This window comes from Megascapheus bottae, chromosome 2, assembly GCF_031878675.1.
Source record: "Megascapheus bottae isolate mThoBot1 chromosome 2, mThoBot2.hap1, whole genome shotgun sequence".
Taxonomy (NCBI): Eukaryota; Metazoa; Chordata; class Mammalia; order Rodentia; family Geomyidae; genus Megascapheus; species Megascapheus bottae.
In genome coordinates this window covers 55,304,414-55,322,253 of record NC_143510.1, presented here as the reverse complement: position 1 = coordinate 55,322,253, position 17,840 = coordinate 55,304,414, and the positions used below count along the sequence as shown (strand labels likewise).

General features: G+C 40.1%; 1 protein-coding gene across 1 annotated transcript in view; it reads right to left on the bottom strand.

The window, feature by feature from the left end:
• The window catches only part of Slc16a7 (solute carrier family 16 member 7), a 130,884-nt gene extending 117,358 nt beyond the window's left edge, over nt 1-13,526 (bottom strand). The window contains exon 1 of the mRNA XM_090327804.1: nt 13,408-13,526. The gene's annotated coding sequence lies outside the window, so the exon portion shown is untranslated. The remainder of the gene's footprint in view (nt 1-13,407) is intronic.
• Between the last annotated feature and the right edge of the window lie 4,314 nt (nt 13,527-17,840).

Here is a 17,840-nt window from a genome sequence, read left to right as displayed (position 1 = left end):
GGGCTACACATCCTTATTTGCATGTACAGCAGAGAAGACATTAAGTATTATTGCTTCAAGACAAAAACTAGTAAAATAAGAGTCATAAAAAGTGAAATAATTTAGGGGCCAGGAGTTTTGCCTAGTGGTTAAAGTGCTTGCCTAGCATGCATGAAGACCCGGGTTCGATTCCTTGGTACCACATATATAGAAAAAAAAGCCGGAAGTGGTGCTGAGGCTCAAGTGGTAGAGTTCTAGCCTTGAGAAAGTCCAAGGACAGTGCTCAGGCCCTGAGCCCAAGCCCAGGAATGGCAAAAAAAAAAAAAAAAAAAAAAAAAAAGTGAAATAATTTAAAATAGCTTAAAGTTGGAGGGAATATTCATGCCTATGTGAAAGTTACAGGCCAAATTTGCATAATGTTGAGCATAAATACTGAACTACCTTAATGGCGAGTCATAATTAATTTTCTAAATGAGTGAAATTTGGAAGTAGGTTTCCCATTCTGGGGAAAATTTTCATATATGTATATAAATGCATGTGTGTATATACATATATATGTATATATACACAGATACACACATGCAAATATATATATATACATATATTTATACCAGACCCAGGTCTGATATATTAGATATTAGTTTAAAAAATCTAAGATTTGCAATAGAGCAAAACCTTGATACAAAAGGCCGTATAGTAGGATGCTAAATGATAGGATCTCTAGGATATAGAAACATAAGCCATATAATGAATGATTGTTGTTGTTAAGGTACTATGTTATCTCTCATCTCTTTTGCTGTCCCTTGGTTATCTCATATTGCTACAGAATCTCACTTTGTTACCTGATAGATTTGTATATATTTGTATTTGGTTATTTGAAATTGAATAGGGAACGGGGGAAAACAAGATGAGGGGTGGGGGTGGGGGGGAGGGAAATGGGGACCAAGACATGTGAAAGGGTATCAATGTATGGGAATTAATGCACCATCTATCTGGCAAATATCATGTAACCCTTCTATTAATTACAATAAAAAATATAAGAAAAAATCTAAGTACAAGAAATATTCACATGTTTTCTCATTAAAATATTTTGTTTTAAATGAACAGTATATCTTACTTAAAAACGAACAATGAAATGGAAATCAATGCCATGAAAACATTAGATCTGATGGCTATGTATCCTCTATAGCAGGCCATTATGTGTGTAATTAGCATTCTCCTTGTGGTACAATGGCCATGTTACTCTCCAAAGAGATATTAATATAGCCCACTAGGGACAATGGTCTTATATTGTCATAGACTCTGTACGGCTTCCCCTGAGTCATTCACCTTTTCCTTTCTCATCAATTTGTCGTCTTCACTAGTGAGATGGAAATAGTTCTGATGTGTCTGCCTCAGCTCATCTGGTCATACCCCAGCAGAGGTGCCCATTCTGAAGCATCAATTACTCCTGGCTAATCACAGCCCCAAAGTATCAAATGGAAAATCTTGGAAATGAACAACTTATAAGTTTTATATGGTAAGCCTTTCTAACAAAGCACAGTGTATGAGGACACCGTTCCCTGCTTCCCCCTCTCTCCTATGTAGACAGAGTAACCATTTTGCCTTCTTTACCTACCCCATCCTCACTCAGTGGTCTACAGAGTTATCAAGCCAACTGTGGCAGAATTTAGCATCTGTGTCCAAATAATCCTTATTTTATTGGATAAAATAAGTCTCGTATGCCCGAGCACACATGAGGAGTGATGCTGGTGCTTCATATATAACAGAAACCATAGACAGATTTTTTAAATGAAAAGGTGGAAGTTGATCCCCTATATATGCAGGAAAAATCAAGTATTTATAAGACTCAGTTTTAGGCAACCCCCTCCCCCCACTGGACTCTAAGAGTGTGCCCCCTAGAGTAAAAGAGACAACTGCTGCTAGTTTTGATTTATTCATTTTCATGTAAAAGAAGTCTTTAATTTAGAAAAATACATCCATGCACTTTATTGCCATATCAAAAAGGCTATACAACAGATAAATGGGACCTATACAATTATTAGGAAGGAGTCTTACAGAAAAAGGAAGAAAAATAGATGAGACCACACAGGATATTAAGAGAGAAATCAAAGAGAGAAAGAGTAGTATAAAGTTACAGAGACAGAAAGAAACAGTTTGTTCAATAAAAATCTGTTGCAGAAATATTTGCAGTAAAATCTGGCTCAAATTTCAGTCAACGACACAATGTTTGAAGGAAAAAAAGTGAAATAAATTGCATGGCTGAAGACATTAAAATATTTGATTTTCTAAAATTGTAAATGTATATTTCTATCAATGTATTCTCTACAAGACTCTCTCCTTTTAAAAGACTTACTTTCTTGGTGTTACTGTATAAAGATCATCTTATTAATCATGTAGCTTTTACGTGAATTTTTTGCTTTTAATTAAGTTATCTGAGCTATTGTAGGTTTTTATGAGATAAGGCTGACATTTAGTTGTGTGCACAATATATATATATAATTGTAACTATTAATTAGAGAATATATTATTGCTATATCCCTTAATCTTGCAGACTTTTGTTTTTATCCTGGAGCTCTGGCTTTGAGTTTGTGGCAAGTTCGGTGATTGCCTCCTCTCTTCACTTAATCATCCCACCTACCTCACAGCTCCAAAACAAATTCTACTTCTTTCCCTAAAGCCTCCTTCCATTTCCCCATCACAGAACAAACTATCTCTCTGCTAAAACCCTAGATCAAATATCGTTCCTTAAAGTGCCAGAGAGTAAATATTTTAAACTTTGCAGGCTAAATTACAACATTCCAATTCTTCCCTATTGCTACAAAGTAGTCACAAAAAAAATAAGGAAATGAACAAGTCTCTGAACACTTTATTCAAAAAGTTGTTTTAGTTTTCTTTAGCTTCAAGCAACAGAATAGACTCCCCCAAACAAAAACACTGCCTGCCTCTGTTTTAAACTGTAATTTTCTATATCTTCTATAGTTCTTTCTTGGTTAACATTTTTTAAACGATTATTATAAAGGTGATATACAGAGAAGTTACCATTTTATAACCCTTATTTATTTTAACACGTAATTCTACTCTGAATTAAATTACATTTAAAATGCATACATGCAAACGAACATAATATGTCTAAAATGATAGATTTGGTACAGGGGGAGACAAGAGACCAGGAAAGATGTCTCACATATATTTTGACCAGATCTGTGTGCATCATACTTCATGCAGCAGTGCTTAATTATTTAATGGCTTGCCTTTATTGAAGATATGGACATCATATCTGGTGGCCAGCAGCGTGATCCCTGAACTTCTATAACAGCTATTGAAGCACTGGCTCTTGAGGTGCTCTAATGGATGGCTCTTCTGGCTGAGTCCTTATTCTGCCTGTCTGTGAATGAGTATCATCTATCTGACATGATAATGATACTCTACAGAAAGATAGCAGACATGTAGGAGACACTTAAATGGTATCAGTAATTATGTTAGCATATGTTTTGTATTTTAATGTGTGCAAATATCTCTAGGTCACGTTGAAATGATTGTCTTTCTCAGTCCTTTGTGAATGTACTTCTATGTACTATTACATCTTACAAATTCCCATTTTATAGTCCTCTTGGGATATTTTCCCAGTTGACAGTACTAACATTGTAGCAAAGTGAAAAATCCAACACATAATTTACAGCATCTATACTGTACTAAATTTCCTCCTATATATCCTCCAACCCCATTTTTACATACTGAAATATATTCATTAATGTAAAATCAGCAGTGTTTATTTTGTGAACCTCCTATTTAGCTCAGGCTATGTGACTGACTGACTCTATAACACAAAAGTTTCTTTACAGAGGATGTAAATTCCAAAGAATAAAGAAGATTTTTCCTGAAAATTCCCCTGAAATATAAGCAGGATAAAAATTGCTGAAATTATCATGAGTCACAAGCATTAGTTACTCTCAGACAACAAACCATAAAGTAGGCTTTACTCATTATTTTCAAAGTGAAGAAAAACCTAGTCTATGAAGGTTTGCCTATATATTCTGCTTAGATAGCTCAGAGTCTCCAAAGTTTCTGATCTACCTTGCTACAGAGATACAACAGAGATAGAGAAAATGCTGAAGAGAATAACCAGAAAACTATAGAATAATACAGACTATGGAGAGATGATTCTAGACCTCTGCACAGATGAAGTCTACTGAAAGTTGGCTCAAGAACAGTTTAATCTTGCTTTGATTTTGTGTATAATTATTTGAGCAATTAAAGGATACCATGAAATTGCCTATTTTATTCACAGTCATCTCACTGACATCTTAAATAGTTTCTGACCTATCAGAGTAAAGGAATATGTCACTGTAAAGAGATTGCATTCTCTGGCTTAAAATAGGTTAGAGGCTTCTTTCACATTCCACCTTCACTTTAGATTGTCCATCTACACACCCAATTCTCTGAATTCTGCCCTGTCCATACATGCAATGCTATTCCCAGTCCAGGGCTTCCATGGGGGCCCCTTCCCTTCCTACCTAGTCCACCTCCCCACCACCACTTTGCAACAAAGCTAAGATGATATCCTAAGCCCTCTGCTTTCAGTCCCCACCATGGTTTTCCAGCATCCTTAGGTTCAGGGGCATGAAGAAGTTAATACTTCCTTCACTTCCTAGTAAGGAAAGTGCTTTTCGTTTCTGCTTACTGTGTATTTTTAACAGATCGAAATCTATTGTCCTTGAATAATCTCATTTTTAAACATCTCTCAAATTTCCTTCCTGTAGAATGTCTTAAACTTCACTGGTACATTATTGTTTGAAAATGCTAATCATGAAAATGTATTGTCATGAATAGATTAAAATCTAGACCACAGTTGTCATTCACACATAGGCACAATTGGGCAGATTATTTCACCCTAACTCACTAATCCTCTTGTGTGGAACCTGAGGGGAATAATCAGGCTTCCTCTGAAGGTTTTGAAGATGAAAGTACTTAAAGTGATGCCTGACGTACAGAAGTGTCCAATAAAGGCAAGCTATTTTTACTCAAAAGTAAAAACTATAATTTGACCTAAAAGGCACTGCTTCAGTCTAGTAACCCTACACTTATTACTTATTATGCACATACATGGCTCATTCGTTGTTGTAAATTTGACGTGATTTATTACAAAGAAGAAAATTGTATTGAGTGGCAATCTCTGATTTTAACCAAGACTTAAAGTGACCTTTCCTAAATGGTTTCCTGCGGTTCCTTCATCAATTCTTTCACTACACTGAGGGCCATGGAGAAAAAAGAATGTTTGGCACTACGATAACAGATTTCCCCCAAAACAGATCCCTATATCCACCTTGAGCTAGCACCATCTACTTTTCCTGAAGAGATTTTATCAATGGCTGGCTATGCCACGAACACCTATTCCAATATTTATATCCACTGTGACCCCTAAAGTAGTCTATAAGTTTGCCTACTTTTCTAAAAGTAAATGCTTCCAAAATACAATAGACGTGTTAAATTGTTTAAGCAGGTCACAGGAAGCAGTGATAGAAAAACTGAGTAGAGCAGAGCACCAGTAACCCATGCCTGCAGTTCTACCTACTCAGAAGGCTGAGAACTTTTCAGCTAAGGCACAATGTCTGTGAGGCTCTATCATTAATTAATCAGCAAAAAGACACTGGAAACCAGGCAGGAGATATGGATCAATTAGTAAAACACCAACATGAGCAAGAAAGCTGACACTGTGTATAAGGCCCTGAGTTCAAGCCACAGTAGTAGGACAAAAATGGGAAGGAAAGGAAAGGAAAGGAAAGGAAAGGAAAGGAAAGGAAAGGAAAGGAAAGAAGGGAGGGAAGGAGGGAGGGAGGGCAGATAGGTGGATGAGTCAATTGAGATAATATGCGATTTATCAATATAGGTATATAAGCTACCATTCAACTTAGAGAACAATTCATTTTCTTGACCCCAGAAAACTGGGTAAACAATCTTGGAAGAACAAGAAGAAATTAGTCACAATTGAAACTTTTTTAAGTTGTACTTGAAATAAGCCATTGATGTTTTTCAAATACACTGAAAGCAGAACATCACTCAGATGTTCCCTAATTCCTTACAATTCCAGATTCCACCAAACTGCTTAAGGATGCATCAATATGAATAGGTTGTTATCCTACCATCCAGAAATGTGTAGTATGCTGTGAAACTTAAAACTTAACACAAAAGCAACTATAACTAAATGTTCACAACAACTAGGACATTAGGAATGAAACATTACCACAATTTTGGGAAACGCCTTTCACCTACCCAAAGAGTTCAGGAGAAATCTGAATGTGGTGTGGAAAGTCAGCTAAGGAGAGTGAGATTTGCCTTCCATTTCTAGAAATGGAAATAGTAGGAATTCAGGGGGCACTGTGATGAAAGAACAACATATTGAGTAATATGGGCAGGAAATACATAGGGTAGATATGGATGAAGGAAGCATAGGGAACTGTCTGGTTTGACATGAGTGTGGTGGCAGTAAGAGATGAGCTTGGAAAAGCTGGTTAGGATTACATCCAGACAGAAGGTGAGGTGTGCTGTGGCAAATGTATTTGATGACATGTGTTTTCAGTACATAATTGATAAATTCTGGATAGTGATTGTTAGACACAGTGCCAGGAAGGGAAGATGGTTAGACATAAAGCCAGGAAGGGAAGATGGAGTCTCCAAAACTTCTACACCAGAATAATGCTAAATTAATAAAATCAACACAGGTCAAAGAAAGAAGAGTGATAAAAAAAGAATAAATGGTAGGGTATTGAAGATGTCCACAGCACAGCAAAAGGAGCTGTCCAGCAAATAGCTGGAAATATCTACAAAGGCCAAGAGTTTGAATGACTTGAGAGTTACACCTAATGATACAAAAACAGAAGCCAAGTAGACAAGAGCTGGCCAACCAACAGGATAAGACAAAAGAAAAACCCAAAATAGAGGTGAGTACGTTGTATCGATTAAGAGGTAAAAGGAGGAGTGGGGGAAGAAGCTGCAAAGCTCAACCAGAGAGGAAGACAAGGAACAAAGATAAATCAAAGATGCTGACAGTTTAAAGCAAAGGAAGATGTGGAAGCCAGGGGCTCAATGAGGTTATCATTATTCATGATATAATAATTATTAATAATGCTAATACTTCCTTATTTTATAAATAAACAACCCATGCTATAAAATCAGTTTTTTGTACAAGGTTATTATTTTTTTGGAGAAAACAAACTATTTTATCTGAGGTTATTCTTGTCCTAAGTATTATTCCTTAAATATTCTAGGTCTGATCATAATGGCCATATCTTTCCATCACTGCTAGTCTCATTCTATAAAGAAAAGTGTTAGAATGCAGAAGGGTTTTATTTGTTTTCTTTCTGTTTTAGGGTTACAATGATGAGGGAAACTCTACCCACTCATACTTTGAAATCCTTACCCACTGGTAATGGTATCAACAGGGTAATCAGGACCTTGGAGAGGTACATAGGTCATGAGGTAGAGTCCTAAGACCCCATCTCAACCCAGCCATGCTTCTCATTCCAGCCTCAGGCTTCCATCCAGCCTCCAGAATGGCAAGGAATTAATTTCTATTGTTTGTAAATAATCTAGTTTGTGATAATTTGTTATAATCAGCCTGGAAGACATTTGGGATGAAAGAGGCAATCCTAAATAATGAAAATATGGGTCCCACCTCAAATGCAGATGGCATGAATCCCACCAGCTGAGAAACACTGTCATGCAATACTGTTCTCCACCTGAACACGAGATTTGGGTTTATTCAAGAAGAAGAGAATAGAACTTCAGTGTGTGAAATTTTAGCAAATTTATGGTCAACAAGGCATATTTGAATATTATCCAGTTCCTAGATAACCTGTCAAATGTACATCTTTTAGTTTGGCTATTATTCAGATCTAATCTAGTTCCAAAAGAATGGGATTTCAAGGCAATTACTCAGAGGGTACTTGCTTCATATAGATTAACATTTGCAGTGGTTTCCATGTTGAATGTCTCCCCCAAAGATCCATCAATTAAAGGTTTGATCCCGATGGAGGCAATAGTGGAAGAAAGAAGTTTCTGGTAGGTCCTTACATCACTGGGAAGCATGCCCTAATAGAGGACCCCAGTGTGTGTGTGTGCGTGTGTGTGTGTGTGTGTGTGTGTGTGTGTGTGTGTGTGCATGCGCAAGCATGCGCGTGTGCCAATCTGACTGTATCTGTCTTCCTCCTGATTCCCGGATGTGATCCCTTCTTCCTGCACACACTCTCACCACACTATCTGCCATTCTCACCAAATCCCAAACTGATAGCCACCACCTCCATCTGATCCCTGCACCTTTGCAACTGCAAGCAAAACAAGCAAACAAACAAAAAAGAATAACACTTTCTCTTTGAAAGTCAGCCACCTCGGGTATTTCACTGTGACTAGAGATGACTAAGTCACCCTTCCACAGAGTAAGCAGTGTGGATTAGAATCTGATTCTGGGAAAAGGCATATTCATATATTCTTAGAAAATTTCATACGCTTCAACATCAAGCATTTTATACAAATCTGTATCTGTTGTAATAGCTGGTGGATTCCATTCAATTGTTCCTACAAGATCTTTGGGATTTTAATGAATATTAAATAGGAGTGTTGGTATGACATCAGGAACATTAGCTGAAAAAGTGCACACTGATTACAAGCACTCACTGGTTATTTGTAAAAATGTTGAAATTGTCTCTGGTCTACCCAAGTACAAGTTGACTGTCTGTAGCTGGACTGGTTTTAGTAGAACTAATTCAATTTCTTCAACTTGTGGCTAATGTTTTTTCCAAGGTTTTGGTTTTTTTTCATATTTTCTTCCCCCTCTATCCCCCCATCCCTTTTTTTAATGTTGCTTCTGAAACCCAGAGCTTCTCTCATATTCGGCAAATTTCCTACCAGGATGTCCCATCCTCAGCCCCTTTTCCTTGACTCTTGGTTATTACAGCTCTTATGGGAACTTTTCCACATTGTTTGTTTTTTCTTTTAATGTAGTAAATGTTATTTTTTTCTTCTAGACAATGATCCACATTAAGCTATTATCTCATACTATAACTACAGGCTTCAGGGACATAAAATCTTGAGAATCACCACTCAGGGGAATCATTGCAAAGATGGATCTGAGATTTTTGGAGTTAAAGGGCAAAGCTATTATTCACAAAGAATTAGTACGCTGGTTTCCAACAGGTTTCTTAATCACTTGGATCCATTTTTGAGGTCATCCAGATGACCTCTCAAAAAGGACTTCACTTAATGTTTTATTATGCTATTTAGCAAGTTATCTAATCTAATGAGAGAGTTGAGACCTCCACGAACTTCCAAAAATCTGTTTTGAAGAATAAGTCCATCATCCTTATAAAAAGCTATAATGTCAAATGTGTAATATAATCAACAGCTACTAGGTATTGTTGCTACTGAACTAACACGCACAGTTCACAGACAGTATTATCTTTGCAACCAACAAACAAAATTGGTCATTTTTGCCTAAACAACTGAAAATCCAAGATTTAGAATGGTTCCTCAGTTGGCCATGACTGGTTAAGTGACCGAGTCCAAGATCATACTGTAGACAAGCTAGATATTGTAGCTTCTACGTTTAGAGCTTCTTATCCATTCTCATATCCCTGTATCTGCAGGAGTTCTATGTGGTCACGATTTACAGATAGTATAGCTCAGGATGAATTATAATTCCAGGTAACATGAAATGCCTGATTTAAGAGAAACCCAGATCAAGCTACAAAATAGTTCAGATGGACGCAAATTACTTCATAAGTGGGAATACAGGGTGAATTTTTCTTTTAATCCTTCCTTCCTTCCTTTCTTCTTATTTCCTTCCTTTTATCTTATCTTTCTTTTGTTATTCTGTCACCCATTGTTTCCTTCCTTCTTTCTTTCTTTCTTTTCATTCCTTTTCTTTTCCTTGTTCATGCTGAGTAGTTTTCTTTTGATGTTTAGGTCAATCAACTTTTGCCAATCTATCACCACCTAAAAACGGATGACTAGATGAAATGAATGACTCTTCAAAAGAGATTCACCTACCCTGCCCTGGAGACAGTCCTTCTTTGATTTCAGGCTAGATTCAGAGTTAAAGGCCGAATATAACTCTTTCTGTCTTCAGCTCCTTTCTTTTTCTCTTTCCTTCCAAATCTGCTTCCATTACACTTTACTTCATTCTTCCTATAATCAGTTGTTCCATGTTCCCATAGTGGCAGTACACAATGGAAAAGCCAGTAGGCAATGTCCTTTCCCTGAATGGCTTCTTAAAGGCTGTAAGTAAGCTCTGTGTAGTAACTAAGGCTAGATAGATTCCCTGGGTGCTTGCCCCAACTTGACAATTAGTACATGCTATGGCTTGAATATGTCTTGTTCCTAGCCAAATCCATGCTGATATTTGATTCCCCCTACCTACAAAATGGTGTTGGGCTATCTCAATATCCCAGGGCCTTTAAAAGGCATTTGGAGGCATAGAACTTCACTCTTAAAGGATTAATGCCCAAGTGACAAGAGTGAATTAGGACACATGAAAATTGACTCTCTACCATAAAGACAAAGCCACTGCCATGTACTTGAGCCTCTTTGAAATATACCACTTGCCTTTCCACTTTTCCGCCATCTGGAGATGCTGCTGAAGATGTTTGCACCATGCTATTGGTACCTTCCGTTTTCTGGCATCTATTTCTTATCCAGCAACAAATGTTTTGTTAAAGCAACATAAAATGGCCTGGCATTGGCCAAAACCTCTCTTCTGAAAGTGTGGCTATGGACAGACATATCTCCTAGTGCTTTCATGTGTTGCCAGAAAACAGTGGCAAAAGTATGCTGAACTTTCTAAGATGTTAACAAAAATTACTATATTTCAGGTGTTGAGGAACGAATTGAGTGAATCTGTCCAAAGTATAGAAAAATTGTAGCTCAGTCTATTTTCTAAAAGACTAGAAATTGATTTGTTGTCAAAAAATAGTCTGTAGGGAAGAAATATCGTCCTCTTATATCAGGGAGAAAAATTTTCCATTATTGTTTATACAGAGTCTTCCTTAACAGACAAATGAGGCTGAATATGCAAATTTCTGAGCCAGGCACTTCCTCAAATCCACTTGTTGGTAAATATTAGAAACATTTCTTATAACTGCAATACTCTTTAATGTGTGTGTCTGTGTTCTATGTTTGAAGAAAAAAGGAAATGGAAAACTAGAATTCAAATATGTTAGGACAAAGATCACCCTAGATGATTGAGAGTGCAGTTCATTCATTTTAGCAGTCCCTATAAAGTGTCTGGCATCATTGCAGGAGTCCAAAATACCTCTCTTACATTTTGCATGTTTTTCGTGGTTTATTCTTCACAATACATTGCAGAGTGGCTGGGACCAATCCCACTTTCTGGATAAGGAAAGATGAGGCTAAGATTACTTATATGGTTCAGCCTGCCAAAAATGTAGGAACAAGCTTGAAGTCTTGGCCTCACTAGATATTTTAATTCCTTTCTTTGCTATGAACTGGTGCTTGAATCCTTCATTGCCATTCAGAAGACACCATTTTATTTCACCTTCACATCTGAGAATAAAACTATCCATGACAGGGCATGGCTTTAGGTCATCTTGCCCTCTCGAGTTCTGGAAGGGTTCAAGACTAAAAATACAGGCCAGATACCGTAATAGAGTTAAGTGCAACCTATCTAGAATAACCTGAGTAAATTTAAAGGTAGATGGACTAATTGGGGCATTAGAAAGTGGTGTTACAATTTCAAACCATTCCTCATGATTAAAACATTCAGCAGGAGAAAAGCACGGTAGATTACTACAAACTGTTCATGTGACTATTTGGGGGGAAAAAAGTGCTTTCTGACTTGAGAAGCGGTTACACAAGACACTAGAGTTGCCTGTGGTTACAATGTTGCTTTAGCGAGCTCATTCAATTGCCCTCTCACTTAGTGATTCTGCAATATGCTCAGACGCAGAAAGTGGAGTGGGGATTGCTTCATCAGAGCTAAACATGAGTCACCTTCGTCACCCTTATCTGCCCTTGACAGCTTACACCCACCTCGGAAGTTTTCAGCCAGTCTTTTCCTAAGTACACTCTGATAGTTCAGGGACACAGGCAACATTTAACCCAGCCTGAAGGTTGAAAGTTGGCAAATGAGTTCTATGTGGGCTTAGCCAGGAAGCCTGGCAGGCATGTCAGGAAAGAGGATTTGAGCCTACGATTTCCTCTTTTCCCAGTCTTCTCTCATGCAAAGCTCATCATTGCCTGCTATTTTTATTCCTCTGCTGCATCTCTTTTTTTGGACCCAAGAGAGAAAGGAATACCTCCAGAAAAGGAAACAAAACATGCGTAGGATAGGGTTCATTATTTCCTGCTCTGTGTGTGATTTTAATTTTCCTGAAAGAACAAAAATATCACAAATTTCCTTCCCTGGTCCTACCCAGAAAAAAGTGGCCTTAGAAAGATGTTCCTTGCCCCCCCCCACCCCACCCCCTGCCCAAGCTCTAAGGAGCTGAAGTAGGAAAGGGATGGAGATGCAAGTTGCCTTACATCTTTGGAGCAGACAGACAGTTCTCCAGTGAGCAGCCTCTCAGCTACCGGCACTTCCTAACCTGGGATGGATGCCCAAGTATGAGGCAGAGACCCCAGAAACCCCAGAAACCCTGGTAGGACAGGCCCTTCTAGGCTTTGCCAGGTCCTCACAGCAGGCCTAGCCCACATCTACCTTTTCAGTCTGCCTTCCCTCTGCCATGCTGCCTAGGGATCAAAACAGAAGGAAGTCAACACCCAAGTATTTCATCCTCTCCTTCCTTCCAGCCTCTTGAGTCATCTGATAAAATAATGAGAAAGAAAGAAAGAAAGAAAGAAAGAAAGAAAGAAAGAAAGAAAGAAAGAAAGAAAGCCCTTTACCCGCCCTCGACACGCTCACACCACCCCTGTCTCCACCCTCTGCGCCGAGGACCCCACCCCAGTGTGATCCGGTCGGGGCTGAGATGCTGGGGAAGCGTCACTGGGGACGCGTCTGGAGGGAGCCCAGGGTGACCGCGCAGCGCAGTGCGGAGCCGTGGGGTCCCGGCGCCCAGCTGTTGGCTTGTGGACGGTGTACGAGGCTCGGGCCCCCACCGGGGACCCCCCAGTCCCACCGCTCCCACACCCCCCACCCCTGCAGCCTCCCGGCCCGCGCTCGCGCGCGCGCACACACGCGGCCTTGTCCGCAGCACCCGGGCGGCTGCAGACTCGGCTGTGGCTATATAAGGGCGCATTTGCCCAGCGCGCGGCCGCCCGCGGTCTCGGGCTGCCCAGCGTTCGTCCACCACACGCGTGTGTTTCTTCACGCGACTCGGGTCTCTCGGACGCCTTGCACACTTCCCTCCTCCTGCTCCTCCTGCTCCTCCTGCTCCTCCTCCTCCTCCTCCCGACCCTGGCAGGGGGTGCTTACTTTACCTGATTCGGGCACCGGGTGGGCGCCGCAGTTCTTCACTTCCTGCCCCCCCTCGCCCGGCGCTGCTGCCGGTTCACCACGCTGTCACCCGGTGAATGGAATTATTTATTTATTTATGTCCCCTGACGTGTCCTCGCCCTCTGCAGCCTGGGGAGGAGGGGGACGGGAGGAGGAAGAGGAGGAGGAGGGGGGGGTGGGGAGCGGAATGCAGAAAGCGCTCCCGGGGCCCCAGAGCGCGCGCCGGGCCGGGTCAGGGGTGCGGGGACGCTGTCCGGGAGGAGGACCGCAGGCTGGGCGAGGGTTGGGCGCGGGCTTGGGAGGAGGGGAGGGGGGTGCGGCTAAGGGGAGGGGAGGGTGGGTGAGGGGAGACGGACTGAGCATGCTCCCAGCCGGCTGTCAGAGCCCGCGGCACTCTCTCGGGGATGGCCCCGGGCTCTCCGCGCGTCCGGTCGGGGTTGGACCGGCGTGGACGCGGGGCTCCCCGGGGGTCCAGACACGCCTTGGTTTGCGTTTCGTTGACTTTTGTTCTGTCGTTTGGCAAAGGCCCTGGGGCGCCTGGTCCAGGAGGCAGGTGAGAGGCCGCCTCGGCCGCTTGCCGCTGGGAGTTGTGCAGCCTCTGGAAGAGAGACTCCACTCATGCAGAATGCGGAGAAACAAGAAAGTCCTCATTAGCAGCTCCCGGAGAGAGAGGGTGGAGAGGGTTATTGAGCTAAGGACTTCTGATGAGGAGATGAGGAGTCAGGGCTGGCGGGGGGGGGGGGGGGCGCTCCCCTTCTCTACCAGAGTTTGCCCAGATCGACTGTAAGGAGACACGCACAGAACCGCCCTTGAAGGGGAAAGAAGAAACAAGAGGAAAGTCTTTGGGAATCATTCCATGTAATTTTAGTTTCCACGATTATTGAATGCCTTAAAGACAGATCCAGTTATCTGCCCATGAATGATACTACCGAGGATAACGACCCTCCGCCTTTACTGGTTTGGTTTCTTTCCTGTCTAAAATCTACTTTTGGGGGACGTTGGAAAGAGGAAGCGCTGGAAAGAAACATGTAGAAAAACCTCCTTCTCATTAAAAAAAAAAATTCTTTATAAAAGTTTGTATATTAAAAAAAATTCTTTAGGTTAAATTGTTACTTAGAGATAAAGAAACTTCCCTGAAGAATAAATGCACTCTTGCATTTGAGAACTTGCTTGCCTTCTTATTTTGTTTTCCGGCACTGTGAAGGACTGAGACTAGCTGCAAAATAGAAATGATGTCAATGTTTTATTGTTTTCCTAACCTAAGATTTAAGTCAGATGACATGTGAAGGGCCTGGAAGATAATATGAGAGGAAACAATGGTGGTTATTAATAACTTCAAAATGTTTGGAACAAAGACATGCTCTGAAGACCAAAAATCTAGGGCAGAATAGCTTTTAAAGAATTGTAGTGTCTAATCCTTTAAAAATGCAAGTATTTATATAGGACGTACTAAGTATGTGAAAAGTAAAGACAATCTAGCAATGATTATAAACATTTCATTTTAATGTTAAAAAAGAATGATAAACTTTGTGAGAAACAACATAAAGATACACTTCAAGGTCACAAACTTGAACATTTGCCATTGACATATTTTTCCTGCTCATGCATCATTTCTCTTTCCCTTCCAAAAAGTAAGAAGAACAAAGATGATAATTTCCTGAATTTCTGCCCTTTTCCTTTATCCTTCTCTTTAATTTCTCTTTTATGCCCACCACAGTTTCAGCACCAGTGGCTCATGCCTTTTCAGAACAACCATTGTCCTTGGCCTATTGTTATCTATCACTACTGACAGCCCTATACCATACTTCAGCAAGTTTACATGTTTTTGTTTTTATCAGTTCTGGGGCTTGAATTCTGGTCCTGGACAATGTCTCTGAGTTTCATTTTACTCAAGGTTAGCGTTCTACCACTTGAGCCATAGCACCACTTCTGGCTTTTTTGAGTAGTTTATTGGAGATAAGAGTTTCAAGGACTTTCTTGCCCAGCTGTCTTTGAACAATTATTTTTAGATCTCCTGAGTAGATAGGATTGCAGGCATGAGCCAACAGCTCCTGACTGCAAGTCTGCAAGTTTTCTCTTCTTTTCTTCCTCTTTCTCTCCCACTCTCTCCCTCTCTCTCTCTCTCTCTCTCTCTCTCTCTCTCTCTCTCTCTCTCTCTCTCTCTCTCTCTCTCTCTCTCCTTCTCTCTCTCTCTCTCTCCTTCTCTCTCTCTCTCTCTCCTTCTCTCTCTCTCTCTCTCTCTCTCTCTCTCTCTCTCTCTCTCTCTCTCTCTCTCTCTCTCTCTCTCTCTCTCTCTCTCTCTTTCCAGTCCTGGGGCTTTGAACTCAGGGTCTGGGCACTGTTTCTTGTGCTTTCTCAAAGATAGTGCTCTAACCACTTGAGCCACAGCACCACTTCTAGCTTTTTCTGTGCTGCGGCATCAAGGAATCATACCCAAGGCTTAGGGAATGCTAGACAAGCACTTTACCACTAGGCCACATTCCTGGTCCAAGCTTTCTTTCTTTTTTTAAATTGTATTTTATTGTCAGGTTAACATATAGAGGGATTACAGTTACATTCATCAGGTAGTGGATACATTACTTCTTGAACACTAATAACCCTTTTCATTTTTTTCCTCTTTCCCTCCCCCACTCCCTCTCAATCATCTTGTTTTCCCCCCTTCCTTTTCCTATTTCAAATAAACAAATAAATGTATATACAATATACCAGGTAACAAAGTCAGATGCAGTAACAACATGAGATAAACCATAAGGGAAAAAAAAGAAAAAAGAAATAACTTTACATAGTACATTAAAAACAGCAATCATAAAGATCAACCTCTTGTTTCCATATCATAGAGTTCATTTCTCTTAGCCTCATCCTATATAACCATATGTATATAGCTGTTGAGCTATTGTAATCCTCTGCTAGGAGAATCCTATATGTGTACTAATTATTACAAATGAGGGAAACCATTGAGCATATATATTTCTTTGAGTCTGGCTTACTTCACCTAATATGAATTTTTCCAAGTCTTTCCATTTCCTTACAAATGGGACCATGCCATTCTTTCTGATGGAAGCACAGAATTCCATTGTGTATAAATACCACATCTTCTTGATCCATTCATCTAATGAGGGGCATCTGAGTTGGTTCCCAATCTTACCTATGGTAAATACTTCTGCAATGAACAGGGTTGTGCTAGTAGCTTTAGTATGGCCTTGTTTATGGACATTTGGGTAAATGCCCAGGAGTGGGATTCCAAGCTTTTGTTTTTAAGCATTGCTTTTCCAGGAGACTCATTTCTAGACAACTTAGCTTCCATAGCTAAGAATAAGATTGGTTTGGGCTAAAATTAGGTAAGAATCCATTCAATTAGTTAACCTATGATTTTTGACATAACAGTATTCAGAAATAAAGGAGCGGGGTTGGATTACAATTTGCTGAGAAAGAAAGCCATATGGTGAGAATTTGGAGTGTTCAGAAAAAGATTTCTCCTTGATCACAGTTCATAAAATGAAACAACGATAGCAAAAGCAAAAGCCAACGAATTGTGATATGCTTACCTTTCCAGCAACTCATATTCCACAAATCAGTAAATTAGTGAGAACATGTATGACTCATAAAGTCAAAAATCCCAAGTGTATAGCCACAGCCCTCCCCATAGCTTCTTTTTTGTGTGTGCCCACAGCTTCTTTGCCTTATATTCATGTCTCAGAGATACAATTTCTTCTCATGTCTTTCTGTCCATTCTCATTCTCTACACAGAAATCTACATCAAACTTTTCTGAATTTTTTCCCCATTTTAGGGCCAGAGACTATCAGCTTGATAGCATTACATGGAATCCTTATTAACTCATCAAGATGGATTCTAACTTCTTTTATAAAATACAGTTCCTAATAAAAGAGTTTATACCTCAGTTTGGAGCTTTTTTTCTTTTGCTTCACAGTATTCTTTCACCAGAAGATAATTTTTTTATCTGCTTTATCAATCTTTTAAACTTTTTGAAAGTAAAGATGGTTTGAGCACCAGTGTCTAATACAGCCATCCTGGCTATACAGGTGGTAGAAATCAGGAGGGTCAAGATTCTAGGCCAGACTGGGTACCAAGGTGGAAGCTGGTGTGTATCTGTAAACATAGATACTGTTGGACACACACACAAAAGATTGGAAGTCCAAGATAATCCCAACAAAAACTGAGACTTTATCTCAAAATGAATGAGAAGCCAGGCTCCAGTGGTGTTTCACCTCTGTAGCCCTAACTACCAAGAAGGCTAAGACTTGATGATTGAGGTTCAAAACTAGACAAAGTAGGAAAATCCATGAGATACTTATCTTTGGTTACCCACTAAAAAGATGGAAGTAGAACTGCAACTCAAGTAATAGAATAAAAGCCTTGAGCACAAAAGCTTGGGGACAGTACACAGGCCCCAAGTTC